This window comes from Pleurodeles waltl, chromosome 11 (assembly GCF_031143425.1).
Source record: "Pleurodeles waltl isolate 20211129_DDA chromosome 11, aPleWal1.hap1.20221129, whole genome shotgun sequence".
Taxonomy (NCBI): Eukaryota; Metazoa; Chordata; class Amphibia; order Caudata; family Salamandridae; genus Pleurodeles; species Pleurodeles waltl.
Genome location: NC_090450.1, coordinates 762,627,501 through 762,649,725, shown reverse-complemented (window position 1 = coordinate 762,649,725; position 22,225 = coordinate 762,627,501).

The window sequence follows — 22,225 nt, the reverse complement described above, 5'->3', positions numbered from 1 at the left end:
CATGTAAGTATCCTAATTAAAATGTTACATTCTTTCCAAATTATTATTAGAATGAAACCTAAATCTATAAAAATTTTAAGCTCAAGATTTAGGGCATGATTACAAGTTCTGCAGTCTGTGGACCACCATGCTGGTGGCAGTCTGACCACCGTCGTGTTGGCAGTCTGCCACTGCATTACGACACCTGTGGTTCAATAGACCAAATACAGCCACGGTTCTACCAGCACCGCCAGGCAGTGCAGACTTCAGCAGCTGCGAGATAGCCCAATGAGGCAATCAGAGCCATTATTGCCATGGAAGAGATTATGATATTGCCTTCTGCCGATGTGACTGTGGCAGTCAAACCACCACGTCCAAACTGGCGGAAAGAGAGGCATAAAAGACAGGAACTCACCCGTAGGGAGCATCACACATCCTGTGCTGCCATGGAGCCTTCACGTCCTGCTGTTGCTGCTGCTTAAAGATGGAGCTCAAAATCAACTCAGCTCGGATGCAATCGAACTTAAGATAAAACATCCACCCGTCTCCCCAAACACCACAATAAATCGACCAGGTATAGGGGCTTTGCTCTGTGAACAAAGTATAATCTTGTGTGTCGCGGGTAGGAGATGTACACAATGTATAACTGTAGGAAAGTACCATCTTGCCTGGCATGTTACCCCCATATTTCACTTTATATATGTTGTTTTAGTCTATGTGTCCCTGGGACCCTGCCAGGCATGGCCCCAGTGCTCATATGTATGTGCTCTGTATGTGTTCCCTGTGTGATGCCTAACTGTCTCACTGAGGGTTTGCTAACCAGAACCTCAGTGGTTATGCTCTCTCTGCTTTCCAAATTTGTCACTAACAGGCTAGTGACTAAATTTATCAATACACATTGGCATACTGGTACACCCATATAATTCCCTAGAATATGGTACTGAGGTACCCAGGGTATTGGGGTTCCAGGAGATCTCTATGGGCTTCAGCATTTCTTTTGCCACCCATATGGAGCTCTGACAATTCTTACACAGGCCTGCCAGTGCAGCCTGAGTGAAATAGCGTCCACGTTATTTCACAGCCATTTACCACTGCACCTAAGTAACTTATAAGTCACCTATATGTCTAACCTTCACCTGGTGAAGGTTGGGTGCAAAGTTACTTAGTGTGTGGGCACCCTGGCACTAGCCAAGGTGCCCCCACATCATTCAGGGCAAATTCCCAGGACTTTGTGAGTGCGGGGACACCATTACACGCGTGCAATGTACATAGGTCACTACCTATGTACAGCGTCACAATGGTAACTCCGAACATGGCCATGTAACATGTATAAGATCATGGAATTGTCACCCCAATGCCATTCTGGCATTGGGGGGACAATTCCATGATCCCCCGGGTCTCTAGCACAGAACCTGGGTACTGCCAAACTGCCTTTCCGGGTTCTTCACTGCAGCTGCTGCCAACCCCTCAGACAGGTTTCTGCCCTCCTGGGGTCCGGGCAGTCCTGGCCCAGGAAGGCAGAACAAAGGACTTCCTCTGAGAGAGGGTGTAACACCCTCTCCCTTTGGAAATAGGTGTGAGGGCTGGGGAGGAGTAGCCTCCCCCAGCCTCTGGAAATGCTTTGATGGGCACAGATGGTGCCCATCGCTGCATAAGCCAGTCTACACTGGTCCAGGGATCCCTCAGCCCTGCTCTGGCGTGAAACTGGACAAAGGAAAGGGGAGTGACCACTCCCCTGACCTGCACCTCCCAGGGGAGGTGCCCAGAGCTCCTCCAGTGTGTCCCAGACCTCTGCCATCTTGGAAACAGAGGTGTCTGTGGCACACTGGACTGCTCTGAGTGGCCAGTGCCAGCAGGTGACGTCAGAGGCTCCTTCTGATAGGCTCTTACCTCTCTTTGTAGCCAATCCTCCTTCCTTGGTAGCCAAACCTCATTTTCTGGCTATTTATGGACTCTGCTTTCGGAAATTCTTCAGATAACGAATGCAAGAGCTCACCAGAGTTCCTCTACATCTCCCTCTTCACCTTCTGCCAAAGGATCGACCGCTGAGTGCTCAGGACGCCTGAAAAACCGCAACAAAGTAGCTAGACGACTACTAGCAACCTTGTATCGCTTCATCCTGCCGGCTTTGTCAACTGTTTCCAGGTGGTGCATGCTCTGGGGGGTAGCCTGCCTCCTCTCTGTACCTGGAGATCTGAAGAAATCTCCCATGGGTCGACTGAATCTTCCCCCTGCAACCACAGGCAACAAAAGACTGCATCACCGGTCCTCTGGTTCCCCTCTCAGCACAACAAGCGTGGTCCCTGGAACTCAGCAACTCTGTCCAAGTGACTTTCACAGTCCAGTGACTCTTCAGTCCAAGTTTGGTGGAGGTATGTCCTTGACTCCCCATGCTAGACTGCATTGCTGGGTACCACGTGATTTGCAGCTGCTCCGGCTCCTGTGCACTCTTCCAGGATTTCCTTTGTGCACATCCAAGCCTGGGTCCCCGACACTCTAAACTGCAGTGCACAACCTTCTGAGTTGTCCTCCGGTGTCATGGGACTCCCTTTTGTGACTTCGGGTGGACTCCAGTTCACTTTTCTTCTAAGTGCCTGTTCAGGTACTTCTGCGGGTGCTGCCTGCTTCTGTGAGGGCTCCCTGCATTGCTGGGGGCACCCTCTGTCTCCTTATCCAAGTGGTGACCTCCTGGTCCCTCCTGGGCCACAGCAGCATCCAAAAACCCTAAACGCGACCCTTGCAGCTAGCAAGGCTTGTTTGCGGTCTTTCTGTGTGGGAACACCTCTGCAAGCTTCTTCACGACGTGGGACATCTATCCTCCAAAGGGGAAGTTCCTAGTCCTCTTCTTTCTTGCAGAACTCCAAGCTTCTTCCAACTGGTGGCAACATCCTTGCACCCTCAGCTGGCTTTTCCTGGGCTCCTGCCCACTCTCGACACTGTCGCGACTATTGGACTTGGTCCCCTTGTCTTACAGGTACTCAGGTCCGGAAATCCACTGTTGTTGCATTGCTGGTGTTTGTTCTTCCTGCAGAATCCCCCTATCACGACTTCAGTGCTCTCTGGGGATAGTAGGTGCACTTTACACCTACCTTTCAGGGTCTTGGGGTGGGATATTTTTCTAACCCTCACTGTTTTCTTACAGTCCCAGTGACCCTCTACAAGCTCACATAGGTTTGGGGTCCATTCGTGATTTGCATTTCACTTTTGGAGTATATGGTTTGTGTTGCCCCTATACCTATGTGCTCCTATTGCAACCTACTGTAATTTGACATTGCTTGCATTACTTCTTTTTGCTATTACCTGCATAATTTTGGTTTGTGTACATATATCTTGTGTATATAACTTATCCTCATACTGAGGGTACTCACTGAGATACTTTTGGCATATTGTCATAAAAATAAAGTACCTTTATTTTTAGTACTTCTGTGTATTGTGTTTTCTTACGATATTGTGCATATGACACCAGTGGTATATTAGGAGCTTTACATGTCTCCTAGTTCAGCCTAAGCTGCTTTGTCATAGCTACCTTCCATCAGCCTAAGCTGCTAGAAACACCTCTTCTACACTAATAAGGGATAACTGGACCTGGCACAAGGTGTATGTAACTCTGGTACCCACTACAAGCCAGGCCAGCCTCCTACAATAACCCAATTACAGCCCCATGATGTCCCCTTTGGGCAGGTCACTGACACTGCACCACCACACTCCACAAAACCACATACATCTGCAGATCCCAGTTTCAGGGACAGTGAAGTGTACATAACATTGTATTACACAACAGCAACACCACTTCAACATCACACCTACTAAATGCACTGACACCCTCACATTGCTCACATGCCGTGGCTTGTCTTGATATTGAAGAGATATATGTATGGATGTGTCATGGAACCCAATCACACCTTTCCATCTCTGTAATTGACCCTCACATTTCGCCTGCATTGCAAGGCATTGGAAAGTAAATGGGATACACAATATTTTATGAGGCAAATATACAAAGCTTAAACAATACCTGCTGTATAGGGATGGTGGCATCAGGGGGATCCCAGAAAGGATGCTGACCTGGGACACATTTCACTTTGTACATGCCCCTAAAACACTATCTGTATAGGAACTGGGCCTTCATGTATGTCATGGATAATTAGTAGTATAACCAAGTGATATACCTACCTGCCAAATGTGTAAGTGCAATTCAAGAAAGCAAACACAACAGCAACACTTGGCCAGTCAAATGTATAGGAGAGTAGCACAATTGAACACCTGCATGTGTGGATTCCCATGTGTGGGCAATCAAAATTCTAGGTTGCACACATGATTTCAATGTACAATCCACATCAGGGGGACAAATGTAACCCAACAGATGCTGACATTGACCACGCCGAGATGAAATACTTAACATCAACCAACACACACACACTATACAATGATACCCCAATTGTATTACCACCCAAATACCCATCCATTGAACATCTCCCCTTGTCCTGGGTGGCACCAGCACTGCTCCCAAAGTCAGATCTTGTCGACCACAGCAAATGGATCAGCAATCTAGGTTAATCAAACACAACTGTTGACATACATCACAAATTCGTCAGGAACAGCGAAAAGGTAGAAGAGTAATGGCAGGACAAATGTGTATCCAAAAAAACAACTTGGGTTTATTAACATAAATCTTAAATGTGTTAAGGCCAATGGCCAGTCCACAAATATAATTCCTTGTGCACTGCTGTGCACCACAACTTGACTACCTGATCACTGGCATAGGAACCTCCAGAGGAAGAAGCATCAAGTGAGCATGCCAGGAAACTCAATGACCCCCTTTAGGCAACATTTGCAAAACTGTATACATACATGCTACATGAACAGTGAACCATTGCCCTCAGGAAAATCTGAATCACATGGGTGAAGTTGGGCAATCATGATAGCCATGGAACAAGTAGGAGCCTTGTCACTTTGAATGGTTTGGCTCATGTAGCATCCCTCAGTAACCTGATGGCACAAAATAGAATGGCAATGGCAGGTGCAAGCTCACAGATCCCACACAAGACAAATGCATCCAGCTAATTTTTATATTGTTAAATACCATATCATGAACAAATGATGGCCACCTAAGCAAGCCATGTTGCAGCAACGTGTACAGTAGCCGGCAGAAGGTGACAGGGAAACACCTATGGCATACTGTTAAAAATCCCCAATGGTAACATAACAATATCTTTGTACATTGTCTAAATAGACACATGGAAGTTGTACCAATGTTGCTCTGATAGACATCTTATACAGAAAAGTACACTGGAGACAATGTGAGCAAAATGACTGGGAGATTTGTCTACAAATATCCACAACACAATGAATTGGCTAGTCCCAGGAAAATCACCTGTCTTGATTGATACTGGTGGGAATACCCTACCTAGATTGCATACGTAAAAGCCGATATTCCATTGAATGTTGTAGAGGCTCATGGATTCTCCAATACCTGTAGAGCGTCCTTAACATGTTGCTCAATGAAAAGACACATCACTGTCACTTTTTGTCATGCAAACACAGATTCCCCTAGATCAATGAGTGAACACAACCACATATGATGGCAACATTCCTGCAAGGCACTCTCTAATGCATGTCAACAGTTAGGTAATGAACCTTCACCATTTAACATGTGATAAGCACTTTGCCAAATGATTCTATATCAATGGCTTGGAATTGCAAATTGTGAGTTTAAAACTGTAGTCCTACTACATTTCCTTTGTTGCTTCTGCAAATTACAATACCAAATTACATGGAGTGACAGGTGAGGATATGTGGAGCAACCAAGCAATACTGACACACTACTGTCCGTAGTACCACATGAACTGTAGGCCCATCACATATGCCCAATTCCTAACACATGTTGACATGCACACATGTATAAGGGAATCAGACATCATCCCATAAACACATTTAGACCATGCATGAAACAGCAGTGAAAATGATATGGCAAAAGTGAAAGGTACACATGCTAACATGTAGACACAAGAAATGATTGCAACAGTGATGTTACCAAAATCATGCCAATGGACATTCACTGCTTACCAAGGGAAAGTATTTCTCTGTCATTGCACGCAAAGTGTAATGTATGCTCTGTCACATGTATGATGGCCACTTTTACATGAGAGACAGTTGTGAGGCACCAGCACTCGTGACACACTGAAGACAAGTGGCCTGTGGGGGAAAGATGCCAATATCCTCACTTGAGCAGACACATGGCTGAGTACACTGGTCTATTACTTCAAGGTGTATGTTCTTGGGGATGACACACTGAGGACAAGTGGACTGTTAGATACAAATGACACTCACAAGAACAAACAACATAACATGACATGATTGATCACTGTACTGTCATGTTTTGGCCCTAGTGAGTAAATTGGTTGTACACTGTACACTGTTGTGTCATAGGTCACTGGGTCAAAAGAGAAGCCATTTCAGCATGCACCAACATGCATACTTACACAATCACTCATCTTGTGTTTAACACATCACCCATTTTCAGTCTTCATGGGGAGATGGCAGACTTCAACCCATCAACTTGGCAATGTACCAGCCAGGAATCTGCCCAGGACCAACTCCCTTGTAACTCCCTCAAATGCCCATCAAGCTCGAGGTAGACCACTGTCAGAATGCGGACCATCATGGACCATCAAGAGTCTCAGGGTCTGGGATGCACCACACCGACTTTGGGATGACAGCCCCAGCTGAACCTCTGTGATCTTCCAGGTCCAGCATCTCAGGTCCTCTCTCCTCTTGCAACAATGGGCGCTTTCCTGGCTATGGACCCCCTGGCTTTGCACCTTCTGGGTGATGGCTCTCTAAATACCTTTCTTCTGGTGAATGTTGACCTGTATGGATGCAATAGACAAATGGAAAGGCTACAATGCCAGTTTTTGGCCAACTGGTTCTGTTCCTCACATTTTAAAAGCACAAAAATGTTGTAATTGTCAATACACCACAAGTGTAAAACACACATTCTGATGCGTACAGGGACATTAACGCACCCTTCTGGAGTCATCTGCAGACTAACCCACTACCCTGCTCATTGACTACACTGACTAAGCAAGCCTGCTGACATCAGGAAACCCAGGCTCAAGTTACATGTACCATGAAGTGAGCCTCAAACACACCATTGTAACCTTCTGAAGAGTCAGCTCCTTGAGCCTGACTGGAGAGACACATTTACATCCAGCCACATTGCCTCAATGCATACAGTCCCTGCATGCAACACCCATAGTACAGACCATACCCTAAGACTTAAATGGCAATGCCAGGGCTGCCATGCGTGTTACGTAAAGTCTCTTCCCTGGGCATGTGTGGACATGTGGGCTACTCAATGTAATCTTATACCACTTCAGAGTGGATCAGTGTGGTATATATTTGAAGCAACCCTACAGAGATGGAATCCAGCATATTAAGGTATGTTTGGTCTGATTGGTTGAATGTAACCAAACTAATGAATCACATGTCATGCCCTCTCCTGAATCACCCAACATTCTGCACTGTAGGTTTGTCACTTGTGCAGTATGCCAGTGCTGTACAAATATAACTTGTGAAAAGATGACAATAGAGCTGTGGAAGTAAGGGACCTGTCATAAGTCAATGACACAAATTAACAGTGATGCGCAACTCAAATATGTTCTAAGTCAGGAGTTACATCAGGATCCATTCCAAATTTAGTCAACGCACAAAGGCCTTCAGGCCACGTTTTGCCATTGAAGACTCATTTTGACCACATCCAAGGATCTGCAAGTCTGTAGGGAGTAGGCTTGGTGCCACAGATCAATAGGCACAGTAACTTTACCTCAGCCTGGTCTATGTCTTATAATATGAGAAACATTTGACAGGCCCTGGTCTCTGCAGACTGACCATACAGAACCTACATGAAACTCATATTTTCATCACTTCCATGCATGGCACTACATCTAGTGCCCATCCTCTATGTGGGTTCAGGGTTGTGTGGCACTCTGAAGGGCACAGTGATTTTCATATGGTTTTCATACTACAGTTTGGAAAGGCCAGATTTGGGCTGAGTGATCTGTGGGACTATGTACATTGCTGACGAGATCCTCAAGTGACTAAAACGCTATACATACACAGCTCATACTGTAGTGCACATACATGTTGTTTTACATTTGCATACATCACATCCAATGATGTGTCATTGTATGGCTGTAAAGTCTCCTTGCCTAGATATATGAATGTAATAGAAGAAGGATCTGGGGCTTATCCCTCAACACAATGGTAATGTGAAATACATAGAGATCTTGTCTCCACTACCAGCACCATGTGCATGCCATGTATGCAATACAAAATGTAACAACAGGCACCCGAAATGTCTCACTGGGACTCAGAGGCACATTGTAGTATATGAGGAAGGAAAGAATGGCATTGAACAGAGTCAAATATACCTATGTGGTTCTTACCTGTTCCTCTGGTGAGCCATAGAGTTGACCATACAGGCAAGGACCGACTCTACGATCCCCTCCGGCTCCTCAGGAGAGAAGGCAGAGGCGCTTTCACCTGCTTGGCATGGCATGATTGCTCCCAGATGGAGCGTGCAGCAGCTGAAGTTGTGGAGGTGTTGATAACAGCACTGTCAGGAGTCAAGTGAGTGATTTAGCAAAACGTGGCCTACATGTACACCACAAATGTCGTCATTGCCACTGGTGGCCACTGCCAATGTTCCGCGACTATCACAGCCTCCAACATTAGGTTATGGCTGGGTCAGCTGGCATTGAGACCCCCCACCATTTGGTCAACTTCCGGAGGCAGGCATGGGCAGTTTTTATGTCCAGTGAACTAGGTCAGGCATCTGCCATTCTGGTGGTTGTAAATACATTGTCGGGCCCTGTTAAATGCATTCCAACATCAATATATGTGTGTGATCATCACTAAATCTGCCTTGCTGTGAAGGTTCTCTTACACAATCACCTGTGTAGTGTGTTACCGGTCATGGATAGCAATATGTGACAGTGCACTGTCCTCCGATGGTGACTTTATCTTTGGTGGTTGGAATAGACTGTTAAATTACGAGAGAGACATGAGGAGCAGGTAGTTGGGTGATACTGAAATCCATGCTCTTGACACATGTGTGCACAACCATGGGACTCACATTTGTCCCTTGAGTAACTGACAGCTTGGAAATGTCATAGGTGCATTGTATTTCCTGTCAGGAATGGTTTCTCACATGACTTTGGTCCTATTCATCATGTTTGCTGTTGTGTACACAGTGACTAATGCTCCAATTCATTTGATTTGACAAATAGGTACCCTGGGAGAGGAAGGAGGTGACAAGCACCAGTATACTGTCCATTGCCATACCTTCAAACAATAGAAGGTCTGGTAATGTCACATAGAATGTCACATCATCAAACAGTTCTGTCTCAGCAGGCAAACTATTGCAAATTTATGTCATTAGGTGGAGCCAGATCTGATGCCTGAATACACCCATCCAACATGCATAAGGCACATTGTTAAAGTCATGGCAGTAGTACATTTCCTGACCACAGTGTCCTTCCAAATCAGTAGCCATATCTGGTGGTATGTCCCAACCCATGTTCAGTGGTGTGTTAAGAGACATGCTATCAGCTATCAGATGTGAGGATTTAGCCAATGGGAAGGCTGACTTCTATGGTTTTGTCTGACTCTTACATGTGGTAAGAGCTATTGATGGCAGCCATATTGCATTTGTGCCACCACAGGCCAGTGAACAAGTCTATTGCAACATGAAGCACTTCCATTCTATCAATGTGAAAGTTGTCTGCTTGTCAATCTCTACATCTCAAATGTCACTGCCCAGTTTCCAGGTTTAGCCCATGATTCCTTTGTAATGCGGAGGAGCACCATACCCCAGCTGATGTCACAACTGCAACCATAGAGGGCATGACTGGTTAGTAAGTCACATATGTCCCAATTTTGTGTGTGCACTGTCTGGTACTACAATCGTAAAGTGAGAGACTCATTGTGGCACTTATGTCTCATTCCAAAACAGGAAACTCAGCGTATCACAACCATCCTTGGTTGTTGATACCGGTGAGGAATCTAACTGTGCCGGGGGATATCTGCTTCAGTGGGGCCCATGGAAGAACACAATGGGCAGTAGAGTAGGCTTTTGAGCTCCTGAAGGCCAGATTTCAATGTCTGGACAAAACTGGCCTAGCCCTCCTCTATTCACCCAGGAAGGTGTGTCACATCACCATGGCATGCTGCATGCTCTACAACATCTCCCTGTGGAGAAATATCCTTTATATCCCAGATGAGGGGCAGCCTGTGGAGCCACTGGTTGAGAATCCTAAAATGCCAAAAGATGATAGTGGTGAAGAGGAAGGAGATGGCTTACAACAAGATCACATTGACAGCTTCTTCTCATGAGTGTACGTATGTAATGAGATGTCATTACTTTGACTGTACAATGAACTGTAGTTGTGATAATGTGTGGAGCATATTTTTAGAAATAGTTAGGGAACTGATGCTCAGGCAAAATCTGCCAAAGGGTGTTTGATAAGGAAGCTTTTGACACATTCACATTTTGATGATATTGCTTTGTTTGTGTCAGATTTTTCAAATGAACTTTGTGCTCCAGATGTTTGCTATGTGACTTGTGTTAAATGTATGGTTTCATATCTATACTCCTTGTTTTGTTCTGTGTTCAGGTACCTTCACCATGAGCTCATTTGGGTATTTCAGAGTTGTGACATTGGTAGGCATATTATGCTTGTGGGACATACAAAGTGGACATAGATTGTTCCTGGGAATGAATTTCACAGGCTTTGAGTGTACAAGACCTGTGTCAAGTCAGCTTGCACAGTGATAGGTTGGAAATGAAGAAGACTCCATTGGATGTGTTAATTGTTGTGTGGTGTCCATGATGCTTCATGTGTATCATCATATGGTCAGAAAAAATGTTTTTGTCAGTCAAAATCATGTAATTTCCCCTTCACATTGGCTAAATACTTTTTGCCGGAACTGTTTGTAGCTGTTAGTGTGTATCATCTTTGTAGGTGCTGCCATTTATTACGGCCGATACCGGTTTAATGACTTTCATTCCGTTTTTTTGGCTAGCGCTCACTCCTTCGTTTAATTAGATTGCAGCACGTATATTTTGCCATAGCGCTTGAGCATTACCGTACGTGAGGATGTGTTTATTGTGACACCGCTTTGAACTTCGCTCACAAGCATGGCAATTGTCTGACTTTCCCTCACCTTTCTATTTATTCTTCCCCCGGCCTGAGTTAACGACCCTAAATGGTTATTGCTGTGTCAGGTTACAAGTTTTCTTGCCAGCCACGCCTGACTTTAACACATTTTCCTTCCAAGGTCTGTTGGGGATCCATTACCAGTACTTCCTGTAATGCCCCAGCATTTCCGTTGGACATTATTCAATACACTCAGAATTACAGAGATGAGAATATGTATACATATATGAGTGTTTTTTCTGGTTTTGATATTCCCCTATGCCTTTGTCGTCACATTTAGATCAACTTTCACACTCTATATTGTGACATTACGCTCTCATTTTGTTGTTATCTAAGGTATTCTCTCTTTATGCGTATTTAGACCATAGTGGACCACTCAAGACTGATGTTTTCCCCGATGGGGCCCATCTTTTAGTATATGGAGGGTAAGCATTGTGGCACCTTCGCCATGTTGATTCCTTTTTTCTATCACTGTTGTACCTTTGTCACATGTCACCAAAGGGATTTCTCACGAGTGGGTGGGTTTAAAACTGAGGACATTGTGCACACATTGGTATCTGATACAAAGAAATTCTTTGACGATTGTTTCTTTCTTCTATATTTTTTAGGTTCCTGTTAATCTGATTTCCCCTATTATGGGTCCCTCATTGCTTAAGGATTAGGTGCGTGTCTTGGTCCTGACGAATCGGACTAGATCATTTTTGACTAAACAGTGAGAAACATGTTGACCTATTATACAGAGTAACGCAGGGGATCCTGTGTGTACCTTCACTATCCTCCATTGAGAGATCTAGTGATTACTTTACTTTCTTTCTTTTGGGGAGTTTAGACATCAATTTATTATCTCCCCACATTACGTTTTTAATCATGCCAGAGGTATCAGTATCATAATAAATTGTAAATTTACCTCTAGTCATTTTTAACTACCTTTATACCGATCCTAAATTTTTTAGACCGGTTGTTCGTCATTCACAAAAGATCTCCGGCAAAGAGCCCCCGCATTGCAGCGCTGGCCTGACGAGGAGCATAGCCCTATGATGAAGCATGTCACCGCAAGGTGAGTGAGGGCACTTGCTTCAAACAAATTGTTTCTCCATCAACCTTAAAATAGAACTATCATTCTGAAAGAAACCCCCCCCCCCCTTTTTGGGAACTGTGTATATATACTATTTTGACTTGCTAACTATTGGGAGCCATATACACAGGACCAGGAGTTTGTTCTCCGAATCTCCCGCATATGCTCCTCCTTCTTGTTGTTGTTTGGCCTCCATCTGTTGCCTGGGGCCAGGGAATGCACATTGCCCCTTAGGTCGATCTATGTCTTCCTAATGTCCTCCTTTGTGTGCAGGGTAGTGCCTACAGCATTCACTCTGTTGACAATCCTTTGCCACAGTTCCATTTTCCTACTTAGACAAGTATGCTGGACCTATGCTCTAAACAATTTTGCCTCTACTCTTATGATTTCATCCACCAGGACTTTCAACTCATCCTCTGAAAAACGGGGATTTTTAAGAGGCAGCATGGTTGGGAACTAAAGTGGGTGACAGGGAGTTTCTTAAAAAAGGAAAGTAATATGGAGAGTAAATGCAGAAATATGGGAGAAAGGGATTTTTAGGGATAATGGAAAAAGGGGTGCGTTGTCTTTCTAGTAAGCAATCAACTCTCAGTTTCAGTGTAGATGCAAAGGATCATGGTCTGTGAAGGGGTGTATTTTAAAGTGTGCTTTGCAGATGTGTCCACTGGGCCCATGATTGGCAGCTGTGTTGTTTTTTCATTCATCCAATGGCCGTTTTTCTGTTGCTTTGCTGTGCGTGTTCCATGGTGGTCACCTGCCTTTGGCTAGCTGCCTCTTGCAGACTGCCATGTTGACTGTATGCTTGTAATAAGCTCAGCGGTTGACTGCGGTGCTGACAGCGCCGGAGTACGGACCGCTAAGATAGCAGACTGCCATACTTCTTGCTGTCTTCACTTTGGCTTTGGGGGCAGCATTTCTGCCTGTAAACATTGTAATACTGTGGTCTAGGGACCGCAGGTGCAGAAGTCTTTTGGAACTGCCAACATGGCGGTCCGACCGCTAAACTCGTAAGCATGCCCTTATGAGCTCAAAAGAAAGGTTATTTTTCTACTATTAGATTTAAAAAATATTTTGACACTTTGGGAGTACAGCACAAATTAGAAGAACCTTTAGTTGTATTAGTTAATGGAATTGCAACAAAAGATATAAAAGGCAAGAATTGATAAGCATTTCTGAAATTCAAAATGCTATTTCATACTAACTAGAAAATAACTTATACCACCAGAATTTTAAACTGAATTACTTCACAACCACCAATAATCTACCAGTTCCAGATGAAACTATTGCAGGCCAGTTTCAGAAAATCACTGAAGAACACTTAGAAGAAGTATACGAACACTGTATATTCAAAAGATTTAATGGGTGATGCCTTAGAATTCTATCAAATGAGAAAGGCTTCAGGAGATCCTGTTAGTATTTGGAGAAAAAAAAGATGCTTGATGTTATCCAGTTTTAGTTCCAACAGGAAAAGGAGGGTGGCATGATGATCGTCCTATTCAAATTTCTGCATCAGAATATCATTCAACAAGACTATGGGCTTAATTTAGATCTTGGCAAAGTCGATTCCGCTGTCTGTTTTCTGCCTAATAATCCAGCCTTCCACCCGCTATATTTAGATGCTGGTTAGCCCAAAGATGATAGTCCATAGGCAAACCGCTGTTCCTGCCAAAAGTTTACACCTCTGTCAATGGTACCATAGGCAAAAGCGGTTGGTGGCAGGAAAACAATCATGATGTGCCTTCCAACCAACAAACCTTTGTCTGCTAAACCTCCACACCTGAATTGGTAGATTAGAAGAGATATAAGCTCAAAACTTACCTTTTTCTCTCTTTTAACTTCACTTGCCACCACAGACCCGATCCTACAAGTAATGTCTTTGTTGCTTCTACTGGACCATGATGCAAATTAATCCAGTCATCACCGGAATCAAAGGTAAGTATCTTTTTTTAACTGTTACCATCTGAATTGTCTCTTTACATTAGTCTGGACTCATGCATTTAATAAGAAGGTACAAGCAAAAGTATAGTAATGTCCAATGCACACATGTGCAATGTGCTAGTTTAAGAAATTTTAAGGAGCTCACCTGTGCATTTTATTTACATTTACCAATTTGGTCCAAACTGCCTTCATGCTAACACCTACACAAATAAGTCGCATTAATCCCTAATTCGCAATTTGTCCGTACTGGGGTGTTTAATCATTTTCCCTAAACTACCATATCAGATACCTAAAAAGTACACTTGTAACTATATAAATCTAATACAATGTAGTACTTGCACTACATAATGCAACAAGTGGGTTAATAGGAATTGTACTTCCAATGTCACCTTTAAACTTAAAACATGTCATAGTTGTATTACTGTCACATTTCCCATTGTCTATCACATTTTCAGAATATCATTATACTTCATTTAACTCAAAAGTCAACTTTTTTCAAGTGTAATACATATGTCTATATTATTAACACATCAATTGTGAGGAAATACACCTACATTCACAAGATAAAAAAATATTTAAAAAATATATTTTTGTGTAGGTGTCCATCATCATGAAGACTGCTTGCACCAAAATTAAAATGTCTATTATTAATGGCCAGCACTACTGTTTGCACCTGCAATTATGTCAAAAATAAAACCAGTTTTTTTCACTGTCATAAATCAAATTAAGTTCAAGTTGCTCATTTTTTCTTCAATAACTGACAAAAATCAAGTGCTTGTATTCACTAAATAATGTCAGGACAAAGTTTGTGAAAACATTTGTTTCTATTTTTAAATGAGACACTTCTCTCATACTGATTTTATAAAACATAAATCAAAAAATGTCCATACAATATATGGACAAGTTGAGTTTCTTTCCCAATAATGCCTCCTAATTTCACTGCCAAAGGGCAACCTCTTCAGTAAGGGACATCTAGTGGGCAGAGCAGACACCTCATTCCTCTTTCTTAGGAGGGGTGGGTTTGAATTTCTTTTGGGTCAGGGACCGGTAATCAGTAAAGATGGGTGGAGGAGATTTGGTATAATTGATGGGAGAGGATGGGATTTTAGGGGTAGAGGGAGCTGGAGTGGGTATTATGTGTCTGTCTGCCTGTGGGTCTGGTGCATGTGGTGTATGTTTGAGTGTGTGTGTCTTGAAAGGTGTGTGGTGTTTGAGTGCGTGTCTGCATTTGCATTCAGTAGGTGTTGATGTGTGTGTGCTTTTCTGTGAGTGTGTTTGGATTAGTGTGCTGTTGAGGTGATTGGTGTGGGTATGGTGCATGCATCTGCACATGTTTCAGAGGCATGTGTGCCTGGTATATGTTTGGCTGTGTGTGGTTTTGTAGGTGTTTTTGTATTCTGGTGACTGTGAGTGTCTGGGTTTGGTGGGTGTTGTTTTGCATGTAGGTGTGCATGAGTGTGACTGTGTGTGTTTGGATGAGTGTGCTATGGATGTGGATGTTGTGGTTTTGGTACTTGTGGGTGTGCTGGTGGTCATCAATGTGGTGGTGCTTGTGGTGATTGTGGTGCATGTGTCTATGGTGGTGGGTGTTGTGGGTATGGCAACTGTGGTTGTGGGTGGGGTAGTGGTACATGTGGGTGTGGTGGTTATGTGGTGTAGTGTCAGTAGTATATGTCTGCTAGGAGGGTGTATGTCTGCGCTTCTTAGTGTATTTGTGTATATGTGTAGGTGTGCTAATTTTGTCTGTTGGAGTGGGTACATGCAAGGAAGTGGGTGTGCTTTGGATTGGATGGGAGGTGGGATTTGGTATGAGGAACGGACAGAAGTAGGGCACAAGGTTGGGCCAGTTTGGGGGATGTGGTCAGTGCTGAGGCTCTTTTTGCAAGCGATCTCTGTATGCCCAACATTAAACTATGAATGGCATCCAGGAATACAACTATCTGTGGCATTTGGCAACTAAGCTAACTAGTTGCCATTTACAATTGCACTCTGATTTACAGAGATGCAGTGTAAGTGATTGACAGCCTCTTTACTGAGCACAGCCAAGGGGACTGGGGAGGGGGGTGCCTGTGGTAAATGAGACCCCAGCCCTTTCAGAGGGCTGGTTTGGCCAACTGGGGGAGAGCAAGAGGGAGGGTTCACATAGGAATCAGGGTGGTTGGACAAGGATACAGATGGAATTGGTCCCATAACGACTGCCACCACTGGGGACCGGTGTTCAGTAAAGGTCTCCAAATAAGATGTATAGCTTTTGGCCTCCATGCAGCCCCCCCCCCCCACTCACTATGCCACTGTCTCTGTCAGTGTCTGATGTTTCTCCACCAAACACAAAGTGGCAAGCTATGTCTCCAACTTCATAGCCAAAATCTCCTTCTCAGCAGCAGATGCTGAAACGACACGTACATTTTTATCATATCTGTTCAAAATATTAACAATGTAATCTAACAAAACATTTCCTAATTACACATTTTCACCTGCTTAAAGGCAATAAAACTTAGATATCAACAAAGAGAGGGATCGGGAGAATTAAAGGTCCAGTGTACGTACTCCCAATACGTATAACCGATACAAATAGTACACTGTTCCTAACTACAGGGTGAACAATTAAAGTTTAGGAGCTAGAGCCCTCACACACCCGAAAGGGTGTCATGCTTCATCATCGGGAAGCTCCTCGTCAGACCGGCTGGTGCAATATCTGACGGGCTCCCCTTTCGGGGGCTCTTTGCCGGAGATCTTTTTATATATGGTGGCTGCCGTTAATTCATAAAGGTCAGACACTCAATATGGCAGGAGAGTAGAAGGATTTAAGATTGATTAGAAACCCCTAAATTAATCTGTTTACTGGTTATCCTAAGGGGTTACGATCAAGATTAAAAACATACTTAAGTGGAAAATGAGAATAATGCTCAACCACTTTAAAAGCCTGGAGTACTGGGAAATTGTCACCTGACCCCTAGGGTCTGGTCAACATGTTTCGCGTAATTTGGTCGTGAAAGATCCTCTAACGCTTCATCAGGACCTACATCAAACTAGACTTCTCCTGGCTCTATACAAAAGAAAACACTATCTCATTATGTGTGTGAGAAATAGGTAGCAGTCACTTACATTTGTGTGAACTGTCTCGTCAAGAGTCTGAAACAAAAAAAGGTTGCCCTAGAAAATAGAAATAAAAATATAGACAAAACTAAAAGCACGGTTAAATGACCATCACACCCAACGTGAATCTGTGCATAAAGTGATGTCAAATAAATAGAAAACATCTGCTTACCAGCCCTCTTCGTGTGGGGGGCCCCTTGGGGAGTAGCACGATCCAGCCTATTGCTTCTAGCGGGAGTTAGACGTCATTAGCATAATAGAAAATGTGTGTCTTATGTAGGGGTCAAGAAATGCAGTGGAATAACCCCTATAGTGAAAGATACTCATGCAAGCAGACATCAATATACAGCACAATGTTAAATCTACATTATACTGGTGAAATCACTTAGTCAATCCCATGTCTGTAGATATATAGATAGTTATTATATGTATAAGCTCCTCATCATCTTCAACAAATATCTGCTAGAATAGCTGTATCACCATAATGATTTTTAGTCATAGCTCAGTGCTTACAGTCGACCGTAAATAGATAAAGCAAACACTCGGTAAGGACATGCTCATTGCAGTGAAAACGAAGGGATAGTCTCCACCGTGCATTTCCTCATAGTGAGGCTCCCAAACACTTACTTTTGCATAGGCGTCCTTGATTAGAGACACCTACCCGCGGCGTGCTAGCCCCGGAGACAAAGTGCAGAGGCAAGATCAGGGCATTTAAAACACGACGCGGGAGCTAATTGCTTCCGCGTTGTGTGAACGCAGCTTCATAGAAAGAGAAAGCGGACACGGGAGGAAGTCCAAGTAATTGGCAAAAGTCGGGTTTCTCTCTGCTGGCATGTCGGCCATCTTAAAGGAGGTTACGGAGGCTGGTCTATGATAAAGTTAAGAGGTCAAAAGGAAACGTATGTTAAAAACAGATATATTTCCTACGCCACACTTCACATTAGAGTGTTACAAAGTAATACAAATTCAATGGAAAATCCAGAATTGTGATGACAGATAGTCTATCATGGGCAAGCTAGACTGTGAAATTGTGATAGAGGAGGAAATCATCGCTATTTAGTCTACAAACCGGAAAAGTTCAGGAATATGCCCATAGTTAAAAAGCAAAGGCACGTAACGGGTATAAACAATTAGAGAAGAGTTATCCGAACTGGATGCAAATAAGTCAGTGATCTCATAAAAGGCAATTACCGAGAAAGGGACACCCAAGGGATGTCATCGTTTAACCCAATTGTATTAGTGTGTAATTTAAATACCCACCGTTGTTGAAGCCTGAACAATGATTGGGAGGAGTCATTGATAAATTTGGGGGATTCCAAAACAACCCAGCGCAAGTCATCTGGATTATGAGGTATCTCCAGGAAGTGAGCACATAATTTTGTGGTTATTCGTGCTCATTGATCCGTATCTTGACGGGTCTGGAGGTCATTACGATATATCGGAGACCACACGAACATGTTATCATGTAGACACAATTCTTTGTATTACAATTAGTATGTTTAATCAGGTTCATTCGGCCAATGGGAGCCAGATCGAGTGTCTTGGTCTGATAAGTCAAAGCGCAAACGTTGCATTGTCCACAGGGATAGTGTCCTGACACTGGAGGGAGATTCCAAAGTGTCGACTGTGTCTGAGTGATGTTTCTAGGACGGGTATGTATTATCAAGTCCTTGATATTCTGCGATCGTTTGAAAGCAAATAGCGGTCTAGGAATTGTGCAGCCACTGCTGCCAAGTATTGCCCATCTTTTCAAGATAAATCTCTTGATCTTATTAGATAGAGGGGTGAAAGTGGTCACACATGTCAATGACTTGTTGTTGTCCCTAGTATTCGGTGCGAGTAATGCTTCACGATTATTGTTCCTCGCTCTTTTCCGGGCTCGATTGACAATTTCCCGGGGATAGTTGCGTGCTAACAGTTTCGTTTGAAGATCATTAGCCTGTGTATTGTAAGTGTGTGTTGAGCTACAATTGCGTCTTAATCTCAAGAATTGGCCAAACGGTAGGTTATCACGTAATGATTTGGGATAGTGATTGTCCTATGTCAAGAGGCTATTACGGTCCGTTGGTTTATGGTATGTACTTGTGATTAGTTTGCCATTCTGGATGGTGATCAGTAGATCCAAAAAACTAATCTCATTGGTTGTCATTGTTGATGTAAATTTCAAGAAAGGGTTGAGTGTATTCACCCATTTTGTGAAAGTTGAAGCGGTCTCAAGGGAACCGTGTCATACTACCAAAATGTCATCGATGTAACGACGCCATAGTTTGATGTTGGCAAAAAACGGGTTGGTAGGTGGTAGGATAAATTGTTTCTCGAAGTTGTACATGTACAAGCATGCCAAACTAGGAGCAAAGGTGCTGCCCATGCATGTCCCCCTTATCTGATGGTAAAAGTCATCTTCAAACTGAAAAAAGTTCTCAGTCATTGCTAGATTAGCACATTGCATGATAAAGGAAACCGGTGACGTGAGATTCTCACTGTTTTCTAGGAGTGTTGTTTCTACTACCCGTAGAGTCGCATCCTGTGGGATGTTTGTATACAATGCTTCAACATCCAAGGTGATCAAACCGTGGACATAGACCGTATCATTGATCAGATCGATCAAATTTAATACATCCTTGGTATCCTGTAAATAAGTTGACGATTTTTTAACCAATGGTTGTAAGAAATGATCGCAATGAGCTCTAGCTCCTAAACTTTAATTGTTCACCCTGTAGTTAGGAACAGTGTACTATTTGTATCGGGTATAAAACTTAGATATACTTTACCTTTACCCCATGCAAGTAGGGGACATATTGTGGACCCATTTGCTCAAGGTTTAGGAAATTACCATCATAAGTCTCATTTCATTTTAGATCATTTCACTTAAAATTGCAAATTCCTCATGGAATTGTTTAAAACCTCTGATTTCTACAGATTGGGTGTTTTGAATAATGAACTCATGTCACAAAAATAGTTATCTAGTGAAAAGAACTTTGTAACATGTGCGTTATCCTTCTGCAAAAGTCCCTTTCAGTAACTCCTTTGCTCCAACATTGATTAATCATCTTGAGATAACAAAAGATACAAAAAAGATTTCTGGAGTAAGTATAACTCTGTCACTAATGTGTACACATTACTGTCTGCTTCAGTTAATAATGTTTGCCTACTAATTTCATGTTTGTTGAAACAGAATGACTTACATGCACCTTTGGGAAGGAGTAAGGCTTCATGCCATTTTGCTACTGTCAACATTACCTGACATTAATCTGCTGTGAAAACATCCAGGGTATCATAAGTGCATTGTATGCCATGCCACCTGTAGTAGGGTCAACATTACCTCCTTACGTTTGTGATGGAGCATCACACCTGAGAGAATCCTCAATTCGGGCCTGTTCAGTACAACTGTCCCTCACAATATAGACAAAATCCAGGTACCTCTTTTTTCTTATGCAGGCATGTGCCTGCTCAAACAGTCCTTGGGTGATAAGAAATCTAGGGCCAGATGTAGGAAGCTGTTTGCGACTCGCAAACGGCAAAATTTGCCGTTTGCCAGTCGCAAAACGCAGTTTCCTATGCAGAAATGCATTTTGCGAGTCTGAACCGACTCGCAAAATGCATTTCCGACTCGCAAATAGGAAGGGGTGTTCCCTTCCTATTTGCGACTTGCAGTGGGATGCAATACCATTTGCGACTGCGTACGCGGTCGCAAATGGCATCGCAGTTACCATCCACTTCAAGTGGATGGTAACCCACTCGCAAATTGGAAGGGGTCCCCATGGGACCCCTTCCAGTTTGTGACTGGGCCCACAAATATTTTTTCAGGGCAGGGAGTGGTCCAAGGGACCACTCCCTGCCCTGAAAAAATTCCGAAACTAAAGGTTTCGTTTTTTTTTAAGTGCAGCTCGTTTTCCTGTAAGGAAAACGGGCTACACTTTAAAAAAAAAAACTGCTTTATTGTTCAAGCAGTCACGAACATGGAGGTCTGCTGACGACAGCAGGCCTCCATGTTAGCGAGTGCCTATACTCTCTATGGGGCCGCAATTTACGACCCACCTCATGAATATTCATGAGCTGGGTCATTGCGACCCCATAGCGAGTCGCAGTCGGTGTCTGAGACACCGTACTGCATAGCAATTTGCGACTTGCAAATTGCGAGTCGCAGGGACTCGCAATTTGCAAGTCGCAAATTGCCGTTTTGCTAGATCTGGCCCCTAGTTGCAACCTTTAACACAAATCTATACACAACACATATCATCAGGAACCTTGTGCAGAATTGACATCTTCCAGAAATCCTTGTATGGGTTGGATGTGTGTCAACCTTTATGTTGATGCCATAAATCACTGCTATAAATTTTTTTAACTAACAATAAGAATTAAAAAATGACCCCCTTAATGCTGTTGTCGGGCTCTCAACTGCCCATCAAAGTCAAGTAAGGCCACTGCAAGTATGCAGGCCCTGGGGGGGGGGGGTCAGTGTGCAGCACACATGCTTCCCATGCTGGGAGAGCTGGCCGAGCTGGACTTCTGATTATTTGTGAGTCCAGTATTGCCGATCCTCCCACCTTTTTTGACAATGTATGTTGCGTTGCTCGTAGACTCCCCAGGATCTGCACTTTCTTGGTGATGGCCTTCCATGTCACCTTCTTCTGATAGGTGTTGACCTGTATGGATAAGAAAAAAGAAAGAAAATTATGTTTGGTGAGGTTTTGTTTGCCTGTATTAGCATAATTTTGTAAAATACTTCACACATATTTATAAAAAGTTACTACTGATTATTTAACAAATTTAGATTTTTCATAGTAAATACTAATTTCCTCATCACTTTTAATTTCCTCATTTTATAAATCGAGGCCACAGACATAATCTAGGCCAGGGGGCTGTGATAAGAGCCTCTTCTGATCAGTATGAAATCACTGTGAGCTACTGAATGCTAACA